This window comes from Elephas maximus, chromosome 9, assembly GCF_024166365.1.
Source record: "Elephas maximus indicus isolate mEleMax1 chromosome 9, mEleMax1 primary haplotype, whole genome shotgun sequence".
Lineage (NCBI taxonomy): Eukaryota > Metazoa > Chordata > Mammalia > Proboscidea > Elephantidae > Elephas > Elephas maximus.
The window spans coordinates 103,278,106-103,291,460 of record NC_064827.1 but is presented as its reverse complement, the minus strand read 5'-3'; positions in this window follow the sequence as shown (position 1 = coordinate 103,291,460).

Sequence of the window (13,355 nt, the reverse complement as noted above, 5' to 3'; positions counted from 1 at the left end):
TCCCCCAGAAATTTGTATCAACTTGGCTAGGCCACGATTCCCAGTATTGTGTGGTTGTCCACCATTTTGTGATCGGATGTGATTTTCCTGTGTGTTTTAAATCCTAATCTCTGCCTGTGGTTAATGATGCAGGATTAGGTTATATTAAACAGGATTAGGGTGGGATACAACAGCCTTACTCAGGTCACATCCCTGATCTGATTTAAAGGGAGTTTCCCTGGGTTGTGGCCTGCATCGCCTTTTATCTTACAAGACATAAAAGGAGAGAGAGGCAAGCAGAGAGAAGGAAACTCCTCCTGCCAAGAAAGTAGTGCCAGGAGCAGAGAGCATCCTTTAAACCTGGGGTCCCTGCACTGAGGAGCTCCTAGATCAAGTGAAGATTAATGACAAGGACCTCCCTCAGAACTAACAAAGGCAGAAAACCTACCCCTAGAGCTGGTGCCCAGAATTTGGACTTCAAGCCTCCTAAACTATGAGAGAATAAACTTCTGCTTGTTATAGCTATCCACTTGTGGTATTTCTGTAATAACAGCACTAGATGACGAAGACACCAGTTTACCAACTGGTATGGAGTTGAGTCAAACTCATGACAGTCCCATGTGTGTCAGAGTAGAACTGCGCTCCATAGGGGTTTCAATGGCTGATTTTTCAACAGTAGATCACCAGGCCTTTCTTCCCTGGGCCTCTGGTTGAACTTGAACCTCTAACCTTTTGGCTAGCAGCCCAGCTAGTCAATTATTGGTTTGACCCAGGAACTCCTGATTTGATTGATTATTCCCCTGAAATTTCCATGTCAGTGGGATCACAAGAATCAAAGCCTGATATAGTCTTGAGAGGATGAATGTATCTCCAAATTCGACATACCCTAAAATAGTAAATAATGTTTCTTCAAGAATCATGCAATTTTAGTCAAAAACCTGAAAAAGCTGAATATTTTAAGAGAATTCTGATAACTTTTTTGTTATAATTTGACAAATTCAAATCCTTCGTACTTGTATAAGCTGTGTTTTAAAAGGTGTTGTCTGCAAGGTTGATTGTGACAGAAAAGATTAATGGGTGAACGAAACTTCATTACTCTCTGCCTTTGGTTTCAGACTGGTGTATTCTATTGCTGTCTGTATTCTGTGGCCGCTCAATGCCTGAAAAACTGTAATTAACGTTTGTTTTATGATTTATAACCTACTTATCTACTCAACAGCATTGAAAGTTAGTTATGACAGATTTAACTCACATACCGAAAACCAAGACCAAATCCATTGCCATTGAGTTGAATTCTCACTCAGAGTAGAGCTGGGTTTCTAAGGTCGTAAATCTTTATGGAAACGGACTGCTGCATCTTTCTCCTGAAGAGCATCAGTGGGTTTGAACTGCTGATCTTTTGGTTAGCAGGTGAGTACTTAACCACCGTGACACCAGGACTCCTTTTAATCACATAACTTTTAATTTTTTTTTTTTGTTAAACTATTACATGTTCATTACAGAAAATTTGGCTGGTGTCAGAAACAAAACCATTGAGAAGCAAAAAGAACAAATTTTAAAAGACATAGAATCCCACCACTGACCCCAAGTAATTCTAGTCAATAGAATGGCACTTTTCCAAATACACAGAATGGTACTTTTCCTTATAGAACTCTGTTTATACGGCTATAAATGCACAACACTTTGTATAGCATTAACTTTTTAAAAAATAAGAATGGGATAATACAATCCATACAGTTCACTGACTTGCTTTTCTCATTTAATAATATATTAAACATTGGAAAGTCTTTCTTAAACGTGAGAAAATGAGTTTAATTTTGACTCTACCTTTCTAATTTTTTTTTAAATATAATTAATGGTTCTCTGGCCAGCTGACTAGAAGAGATCCATATCTGTGCCCATTCTAAAGAAAGGTGATCCAACAGAATGGTGAAATTATCAAACAATATCATTAATATCACATGAAAGTAAAATTTTACTGAAGATAATTAAAAAATGGTTGCAGCAGTACATCAGCAGGGAACTGCCAGAAGTTCAAGCCAGATTCAGAAGAGAATGTGGAACAAGGGATATCATTGCTGATGTCAGATGGATCCGGGCTGAAAGCAGAGAATACTGGAAAGATGTTTACCTGTGTTTTATTGGCTATGCTAAGTATTGACTGTGTGAATCATAACAAATTATGGATAACATTGCAAAGAATGGGAATACCAGAACAACTTAATTGTGCTCACGTGGAACCTGTACATAGACCAAGAGGCAGTCATTCAAACAGAACAAGGGGAAACTGTGTGGTTTAAAATCAGGAAAGATGTGTGTGTGCCAGGGTTGTATCATTTCGCCATACTTACTCAATTTGTATGCTCAGCAAATAACCCAAGAAGCTGGACTGTATGAAGAAGAGTGTGGTGTCAGGATTGGAGGAAAACTTATTAACAACCTGCCATATGCAGATGATACAACCTTACTTGTTGAAAGTGAAGAGGGGTTGAAGTGCTTATTGACAAAAATCAAAGACCACAGCCTTCAGTATGGATTACACCTCAACATAAAGAAAAGAAAAATCCTCACAACTGAACCAATAAGCTACAAGATGATGAATGGAGAAAGTATTGACATTGTCAAGGATTTTGTTTTACTTGGACCCACAATCAATGCCCATGGAAGCAGTAGTCAAGAAATCAAAAAACTCATTGCATTGGGCAAATATGCTGCAAAAGACCTCTTTAAACTGTTAAAAAACAAAGGTGTTACTTTGAGGTCTAAGGTGTGCTCACCCAAGCCATGGTATTTTCAATCGTCTCCATGCATGTGAAAGCTGAACAATGAATAAGGAAGACCTAAGAATTGATATATTTGAATTATGGTGTTGGTGAAGAATGTTGAATATACAATGGACTACCAGAAGAACAAACAAATCTGTCTCGAAAGACGTTCAGCCAGAATGCTTCTTAAAACTGAGGATGGCGAGACTTTGTCTGGACATGTTATCAGGAGGGACCAGTGCCTGGAGAAGACAACATGCTTTGTAAAGTAGAGGGTCAGTGAAAAAGATGGATTGACACAGTGGCTGCAACAACGGGCTGAAATACAGCAACAATTGTGAGGATGGCGCAGGACTGTGCAGTGTTTCATTCTGTTGTACGTAGGGCCACTACAAGTTGGAACAGACTGGATGACACCTAACAACAACAACAATGGTCAGAACTCTGATCTACATCAAGTAGTTTTTGTATTTAGTTTCATATATCATAATAAGGTTTGTTAAGGAAGTTGTTTAAAATAGTGGAGTGACCAACAGGGGTTGGCTCTGGTATTTACCTGGTTATGTGGTTAATCTCGTGGGTATGTGTCCTGCCATCAAACCGCACTAACAGTACTTGGCTGAAGTGAATTTCAAAATCTACAAACACATATATATCTATATTTTATCTGTGTGTATTTCAGATTGAGTCGTTTAGGAAGGTGCTCATTGAATACAGTCTCATGCATATTAGGTATATTTAATTTCTCTACAATGCTAAATATTCTTATGTAATTGGATCTTTTCAGATAATGCTTTTGTGGTTTGGGGTGGTAGTTGTTTTAAAATTGTTTAAAATACTGTAACCTACCTTTCGGTGCTGACATTTGGGGAAACAGTGGCATTTATAAAATGGCAGTCTCTTGTTCATCTGAGTAAAGATATCTGCCAAGATAGCAAACTGCAAGAAGCCCACATGATGTACCTCGGATTAAGACAGGGCTAAAGCCATTTTCTTAAAATTGTTGTCTCCTCAGGACAGCCCCTCACCCAGCCCATTTCCTGATGTTGTTTTTCTCCTCAGAACTTCTTTGAAAAGAAACAGCCACTGGCTAGCTGGAATTGGCTGAAATGGATTCTGCCCTCCATCTTGGCACTCCGCATAACCTTCAGCTCATTAACTGCCTCATGCATGCTAAATTCTGCACCCCTGGGTGGAGAGCTAGCATGCTAATGAACAAAAAAATGGCTAACTTTCTCCTGTGTGGGGAATTGAACCCAGGCCCTAGAAAATGTTTACTTATCCTGGAATACTCTGCACCTGTGTGCAGACCATTTTGTGTTTTGTAACTGATCTTACCTGTATAAGCCAGCCTCAGCAAGCTGTCTATGAGCAGTCTTGGAAGGCACTTATCCCCAACTGCCTCCTTGCTTGGCCAACCAATAAAGTTGCCTTTCGTCCTCCCCAGGTCAGTCTCTGTCTTTTTGGCTCTGGACAGAGTCACGCCGAGCTGAACCCAGAGTTCCCAGTAACATTTTCTGGCGAGCCAGCCCGGAGTCATCTGTAGATGTCAGAGGTAGATCGGATGGAGGGCCCATCTGAAAGTTCAGCATCCACCAGGCAATTTCTCCAGGGAATCAATAGTGGGTCCTTGAGGCTGATACCTCCTCGGACACTCCACTATGACTAATCCAGGGGAGACAACATGCCACCAGTGACCCCCAGGAAGGAGGACATTTGTTCCTTGGGTAGTAACAACTTTAAAATTGCCTTACCTATAGTCTGCTGAAATGGTGTGCTTAGGCCTGTTCTGTTTTCCTGTAACTTGTAAAAGTTGTGTTGAGGTGACTTAGTAGAGGCTGGCCTGTACTCCGAAATTCTGCCTTCCTGTAACTTGTAAAAGTTGCATCAGGGTGACCTCCTAGAGAATGGCTGGTACTCTGAAACTCTGTAATAGCCACCTAGGACTCCTAAGGTAGTTGTCCTCTGTTCTGATATTATGTTTTAGCCATGAGTAATTCTAAAAGTATTCCTGATTGTTCACCCTTAGGATGTATTCTGAAAAATGGGCAGAAGTTCGGGTACAATCCTATGAAAAAAAGAAACTTATTTTCTTGCGTAACACCGCCCGGCCGTGATATACATTAGGAATGATGAGAAATGGCCATTAGCTAATGGATCCTTAAATGTAACACCACACTGCAGTTAAAGATTTGTTCTGTGCTCACTTGGGAAAGTGGGATGAAAAGTACAATGTAGAAGCGTTTATGACGTTGTGTAGAGAGACAGATAATCAGGAAAAGTGTAAAGTGTGCGTTCAGACCACCAAGGGGACTTAAGGTCAGAAAAAGCCAAAGTTTTAGAACAGCCCCTTGAGGTATTCCCAGACCCCCTGGGTCCCCCGTGACCTCTACCCCCTTATTTCTTCCCGCTGGTCCCGTTATATCCCAGGGTCCACCATTCATGCAGGATCCCTCTGGGTGCTTCCCCACAGCTCCCCAACTCATGTCTCCACCACACATGAAATGGGGTCCCCTACTGGCCATCAGATTCAACCTCAGAACAGAGGCCTCAACCAAGTCAGAGCCATCAGGCAGGGCTTTACCCCCTGACAGACTCTAGCCGGAGATGCAGACACAGTACTTGAGAAAGCTTGCGAAGAAGCTGACAAGCGTCATGCTGATCAGGTCCAAAACTAGGCAGCAGTTGACACCATCCCCCTCAGGGATCCCTGCTAGGATCCTAAAGTGCAGGAACAGTGAAACTTTCTCATTTCTATCGTGACTGACTCTGAAATGGAGTCCTAAAACAAAGGAGCCTCAATAAAGTATACGAGGCTAGACAGACGTCAGATGAGAATGCTCCTCTTTCCTTGTAAGAATCTTTTCAGCCCTTAGACAGTGTTCCGATCTGAATCCAGAGTCCCCTGAAAATGCTAGGCTGATTAATGCCGTTTTCATAGGGCAAAGTGCCTCAGACATCCAGAAGAAACTTCAGAAATTCTAAGGGAACATAGCCACGTCAGTTGGTTGAGATTGCCATCAGGGTCTACACAGGCAAGGAAAAGGAGAAAGAAAAACTTTCAGAACAGAGAGAAACCAGGCAAGCAAAGCAGCAGGCTAGTTTCCTTGTGGCTGCCTTGCAAAGATCAGGGGCCTGGCAGGGAGGCCAAAGAAAGGGAGGGCCGCCCAAGCAGGCAAGACTGAAGCCTAGTGATAAACCCCAGTTGGATTGAAGCCAGTGTGCCTACTGCAAGGAGATAAGACACTTGAGAAATGAGTGCCCCAAGAGACTTCAAAACAAGCGCCTGTTGAATGCAAACAAACCTCTGAGAGCAGCCCAGTTCCCAGCCATAGCATATTCTGAGGATGAATCAGACTGACGGGGCCGGGAGGCAAGCCCTCCACCGAAGCCTCTGGTTACAATGAATGTGGAGAGAAAGCCCACTAAGTTTCTAGTGGACATTGAGGCCACTCTTTTGGCTCAAAAACAAGCCCCTCCTTCAGGAAAAACAACCACCATTGTGGGAGCATCATGGAAAAAAGTCTTCAGGCCTTTTCTTCAACCACTCACCTGCTCCCTTCCTGGAAAAACACTTACTTACTCCTCCTTGTCCCCAGCTAACACCACCCCCACAAGATCAATCACCACACTACAATGAAAAGGACAGGTAAGTGGCAGAGCAATCGGGTCCCACAGAAAAGAAAAAAGGCTGGTTATACACCCTGGAGGAAAAAGTCTTCCTTCCTGAGACTCTAGTCACCCTGGTCCTACCGGAAGCCCACCAGTCACACACTAAGGGTGTGACACATTGTGTGACTGGGTAAAGAGACATTTGACAGAGACAGGAGATTTACAAGGCCATTGAAATCAAGTACAACAATGTATCACCTGTGTGAAAAATAATCCCCAAAACAGTGTTGCTGTACCCTCTGTGGCCCAGCTGAAAGGGATGCAACCTGGAGAAGACTGGCAGGCAGATTTCACCGAGATGCCCAGAATGTGTAGAAATGATAAGTATTTACTTGTATTTGTAGATACTTTCACCCACTGGATTGAAGCTCTTCCATGCCGAACCAAGGAGGCCACTGACGTAGTCAAAAGACTCCTAGAAGAAATCATCCCAAGGTTTGTGTTGTCTGATCCATTGGAAGAGACAATGGTGTCATTTTACTGCAAAAAATACTGAAGATGTGGTGACCACCTTAGACATCAATTGGAATCTGCACTCAGCGTGGAGACCCCAATCAGTGGAAAGGTCAAAAGAGCTAACCAGCAGCTCAAGAGGCACATGGCAAAACTTTGCCAGAAAACTAAGTGAGTTTGGACTAAGGTCCTCCCCATGGCTCTGTTTCAGTCCCAGGCTGCCCCTAGTCCAAATTAAAAATCAGTTCCTTTGAGCAGATGTATGGCTGTCCTTTGCTAAAGAATCATGAGGTGGAAACCCCAGGAACATATGGCACACTCCCAGGTTTGGGAGACAGCTCCCTACATGAAAAAGGTACCCAGTTCTTAGAAGAATACTTGCAGCCTCTGTTGGGTGTGTTGTGCTCTCTCCACAGATACGCTCATCTTTGAGACCATGGACCAATGCCTGAGGTCCTCCTGAATTCCATCCAGCCCAGTGACTGGGTCCTCATCAAAACCTGGAAGTCTACAGGAAAAGTAGACTGGACCCTTTGAGGTTCTCCTCACCACCCTACTATAGTCAAGGTCAGTGAATTGAGCTCCTCGATTCATCATACCGGAATCAAAAAGAGTCTGCAACTAGACATCAAAGGACAAACTTCCCAAAACCAGGAAAACTGGACTTATGCCCCCGTAGAGGGCCTTAAGTACATGTTCCTTCAGTATCCTTAGTGTGTCAGTAATGCTGCTGAGGCCTTAGGCGTAAGCTTTGCTCTTGCCCTCCTCACAATATTTGTTTTGAGTTTCAGTTGTGTCATTCCCATTTGGAACCACTGCTGCCAGCTGGTGTTAAGTAGCGATACCTGCCCTAGACCCTGACCCTACAAAGACAACTCTTCAGGACAACTGGAAGTGGGAGTCATTACAAGACCTGAATGATCTGTTTAAGAGATTGAGTTTTCAGCCCATAGAGTATGAGTTTAATCTTCAACGTTTGCATTCTGTTAACTGTGATTTTTGCCTTCCCGTTCATATTTCACCGGTTTTAAAATAGTAGGTATGAGTTGGAATCGACTAGACGGCACTGGGGTTTTAGGCCTCTTAAGCTAGACCCTGGTTCATGCAAATATGCAGCTGTGGTACCTCACCTTCATTCTTCTAACTCTGCCTCTCACTTGGTCTTGGAAGAAAAATGCTTCTGACAAATCAGCCTGATCAGTAGCAGGTGCAGCCAACATGACTAAACGTTGAATTTGCCACCCAAGGCCAAAGTCAACCCCTGAAAATTCTGACCTACTGGCAGTTCCAGTGTACAAACTATAGCTTACCTCCTAATGCCATCATCAATTTTACAGCAAGCTTTAAGCAAACTTTACGCATTAGGCTGTGGCACCCTGGACCCTGAGTACCTTGTTTTAGCCTAACCCAACACCCCTGAGTAAATGACACTAAAAAGACAAAATGAAATTGCTCCCACTATGAGAATAGATTGGAAATTTGGCAACTGTACTGATTAGATGACTGAACCCCCAAGTAATTCCCGGTTTATCCAACAGTTTTTAAATGGGCCCTGGAAAACAGATTCAAAGACAAATTCTAAACCCAGACCACCTATGTGCAGCCAGTTTTAGGCTCCCAATAGATGGGGGGTTATAATCTGTGTGTAACAACACAGTAAGTGAGCCATAGCTTAATTAGATGAACCAGACCATTTCCTATCCAGATATTCCTAACCCCAAACCCAACTCTCAAACCCCATGCTTGGGCAATCCAGTGTTTAAAACCAAACCAAACTAAACCCATTGCTGTCCAGTTGATTCTGACTCATAGCAACCCCTGCCCCGTGGGGTTTCCAAAGAGCATCTGGTAGATTCAAACTGCTGAACTTCTGGTTAGCAGCCATAGTTCTTAACCACTATGCCACCAGGGTTTCCAATCCAATGTTTAGATGGCTCAAAAACCTTTTTGGTCTTGTTTTCCTCTTTCTTGCAGTAGGACTAACTGTACCGTTTGTCTGCATGCTAAGATCCTGCCTCCTAAACCTCCTAGCCAAATTCCTTCCTAAAAGACTAAGATCTACAATAGAGAACCCCTGAGGGAGCAGGAGATCAGTGGGATGCAGACCCCAAATTCTCATAAAAAGACCATACTTAATGGTCTGACTGTGACTAGAGGAATCCCAGCGGTCATGGTCCCCAAACCTTCTGTTGGCACAGGACAGGAACCATCCCCGAAGACAACTCATCAGACATGAAAGGGACTGGACAGAGGGTAGGAGAGAGATGCTGATGAAGAGTGAGCTAATTATATCAGGTGGACACTTGAGACTGTGTTGGCATCTCTTGTCTGGAGGGGGGATGGGAGGATAGAGAGAGTTGGAAGCTGGCAAAATTGTCACGAAAGGAGAGACTGGAAGGGCTGACTCATTAGGGGGAGAGCAAGTGGGAGTAAGGAGTAAGATGTATATAAACTTATATGTGACAGACTGACTTGATTTGTAAACGTTCACTTGAAGCTCAATAAAAGTTAATTAAAAAAAAAAAAAAAAAGACTAAGCTCTAACAAGCTCAATATGGTCCTGATGTAACAGCCAGGCTATGAAACCACACCACCACCCTCACCTTATGATCTTAGGATGGAAGGTATCCAACAGTTCTGAGAAGGAGAACCATAAACTTTAAGAGCTGCCCCATCCCAGCTGTTGAGTAATATGTCCAGACCCAATGTTGGCCACGTTGCCAAGAGACCAAAGAAAGACTCCAGAACCAGTGATCGAGACATCTGGTTTATTAGGGGAGCTTATGTACAGGATGGTCTAGGGTGGTGGCTGGACCCAAGTAGTGCTCACCTACCACCTAGCAAGGGGTACAAGCTTATATACAGTTTCAGCTGGGGCCGAGGCTTATCGTTTCCTCCCCACCCCGAGTCCTTGGGTGACCAGTGCTTCCAAGGGCTACACATCCAGGCCCAGATGTTTCTCTTCCAGTTGATAAGGTATTCCTCGGCCTTGGCCACCGGCCCAGTCAAGCCACTCCCAGCCTTGTACCTTAGCCCTTTTATCCCCAGCTTGCTTCAGGGAAGAGAAAAGCTGACTCCATCAGGAGGGGGTGCATATAGCTGAGTAGCCATTACCCTACACCAGCTCATTGCCCTGTCTCAGCAGGAAGCAGTTTGAAAAGCCATCGTCCCATCTCTTTTCTCCATCTTGACACTAACTAAAAACTACTAATGTCAAAGGAAAAGGAGGGAATAATACAGAACTAGAGCCTTTTTCTTAAAATTGTTGTCTCCTTTTTCAGGATAGCCCCATGCCCAGCCCATTTCCTGAAGTTGTTTTTTTCCTCAGAACTTCTTTGAAAAGAGCCAGAACCAGCTGAAACTGGTCCTGCCCTCCATCTTGGCACTCAGATAACCTTTAGCTCATTAACTGCCTCATGCATGGTAAATTCTCTGCCCCTGGTTGGAGAGGTAACGTGCTAATGACCAAAAATATCTAACTTCCTCTTGTGTGGGGAATTGAACCCAGGCCCTGGAAAATGCTTACTCATTCTGGAATACTCTGCACCTGTGTGTGTCACTTTGTATTTTGTAACTGATCTTGCCTATATAAGCCAGCCTCTGCTGCGTCCATGGGTGTTGATTGTGAATCCAAGTAAAAGAAAATCCTTGACAACTTCAATCTTTTCTCCGTTTATCATGATGTTGCTTCTTGGTCCAGTTGTGAGGATTTTTTTTTTTTTTATGTTAAGGTGTAATCTATACTGAAGGCTGTGGTCTTTGATCTTCATCAGTAAGTGCTTCAAGTCCTCTTCACTTTCAGCAAGCAAGGTTGCCCCATTCTTCTTCATGTAGTCCTCCTTCTCAGATTATTTGCCCAGCATACAGATCTAATAGATATGGTAAAAGGATACACACCTTTCCTGACTTTAAATCACTCAGTATCTCCATGTTCTGTTCGAACAAATGTCTCTTGATCTATGTACAGATTCCTCAAGAGCACAAATTAAGTATTCTGGAATTCCCATTCTTCACAATGTTATCCATAATTTGTTATGATTCACACAGTCAGATGTCTTTGGATAGTCAATAAAACACAGGTAAACATCTTTCAGGTAGCACTGGTTCCTGATCATATGCTACCTCCTGAAATGGTTGAACATCGACCAATTCTTTTTGATATAGTGACTTTGTATTCTTTCCATCTTCTTTTGATGCTTCCTGTGTCATTTAATATTTTCCCCGTAGAATCCTTCACTATTACAGCTTGAGGCTTGAATTTTTTCTTTAGTTCTTTCAGCTTGAGAAATGCCAAGCTTGTTCTTCCCTTTTGGTTTTCTATCTCCAGGTGATTGCACATTTCATTCTAATATTTTGTCTTCTTGAGCCGCCTTTTGAAGTCTTCTGTTTAACAATTTTACTTCATCATTTTTTCCTTTCACTTTAGCTCCTCGACTTTCAAGAGCAAGTTTAGGAGTCTCTTCTGACATCCATTTTGGTCTTTTCTTTCTTTCCTGTCTTTTAAATGACCTCTTGCTTTCTTCATGCGTGATGTCCTTGATATCATTCCAGAACTCATCTGGTCTTCAGTCATTAGTGTTCAATGTATCAAATCTATTCCTGAGATGGTCTCGAAATTCAGATGGAATATACTCAAGGTTATACTTCGGGTCTTGTGGACTTGTTCTAATTTTCTTCAATTTCAACTTAAACTGCATATGAGCAATTGATGGTCTGTTATGCTTGATCCCTGGCCTTGTTCTAACTGATGATATTGAGCTTTTCCATCGTCTCTTTCTACAGATATGGTCAATTTGATCCCTGTGTATTTCATCTGGCAAGGTTCATGTGTACAGTTGGCGTTTATGTTGGTGAAAAAGTATTTGCAATGAAGAAATCACCGGTCTTGGAAAATACTATTACGCAATCTTTGGGATCATTTCTATCACCAAAGCCACGTTCTAACTATCTATCCTTCTTTTTTCCCAACGCATCTGTCAGTTCATTGTACCGTGGGGGTTTGCGTGTTACTGTGATGCTACAAGCTATGCCACCAGTATTCAAATACCAGCAGGGTCACCCATGGTGGACAGGTTTCAGCTGAGCTTCCAGACTTAGACAGACCAGGAAGAAGGACCTGGTGGTCTACTTCTGAAAAGAATTAGCCAGTGAAAACCTTAAGAATAGCAGTGAAACATTGTCTGATACAGTGCCAGAAGATGAGCCCCTCACTTTGGATGACACTGAAAAGATGACTGGGGAAGAGCTACCTCTTCAAAGCAGAGTCAACCTTAATGATGTAGAAGGAGTCCAGCTTTCGGGACCTTCATTTGCTGTTGCGGCTTGACTCAAAATGAGAAGAAATAGCTGTAAACATTCATTAATAATTGGAACGTGGAATGCAGGAAGCATGAATCTAGGAAAATTGGAAATCATCAAAAATGAAATGGAATTCATAAACAACCATATCCCAGCCATTAGTGAGCTGAAATGGACTGGGATTGGCCATTTTGAATCTGACAATCATATGGTCTACTCTGTCGGGAATGACAACTTCAGGAGGAATGGCGTTACATTCATAGTCAAAAACAACATTTCAAGATCTATCCAGAAGTACAACACTGTCACTGATAGGATAATATCCATATCCCTACAAGGAAGACCAGTTAATATGACTATTATTCAAATATATGCACCAACGACTAAGGCCAAAGATGAAGAAATTGAAGATTTTTTACCAACTTCTGCAGTCTCCTTGCTTGGCCAACCAATAAAGATGCTTTTCATTCTCTGCAACTCAGTCCTTGTCTTTTTGGCCTGGGCAGAGTCATGCCAAACAGAACCTGGAGTTCCCAGCAACAGGATTAGGTTTTTTTTTTTTTGACTTTAACAAAGAGAAATTTATTCTGTCACAGTTTAGGAGGCTAGAAGTCTGAATTTAGGGTGCCAGCTCCCGGGGAAGGCCTTTTCTATCTGATGGCTCTGAAGGGAGGTCCTTGTCATCAGTCTTTCCTTGGTCTAGGAGCTTCTCAGAGGATACTCTTTGCCCCTGGCTCTTCTTTCTTGGTGGTAAGAGGTTCCTCTCCTCTCTACTGGATTCTCTCTTTTATATCTCCAAAGAGATGGACCCAAGATACAACCTAATCTTGTAGATTGAGTTCTCCCTTATTAACATAACTGCCTCTAATCCTCATTAACAACATAGAGGTTAGGATATACAGTACATAGGATAATCATATCAGATCACAAAATGGTAGACAACCACACAATACTGGGAATCGTGGCCTAGACAAGTTGAAACACATTTTTGAGGACCACAATTCAATCCATAACAGCCTTTTAGTGTTCTGCAACTGGGCTCAGCTGGACCTACCTCCCTTCTGTGGGCAAAACTCAGTATGGAGGCTCAGGTCAGGTGGTGACTCGGGCTGAATCACATCTTACTTGCTTATTAGCTTCTAAAGTCAATACATAGAGCAAAATTGCCTTTGGAAGTGCCCTAAATCT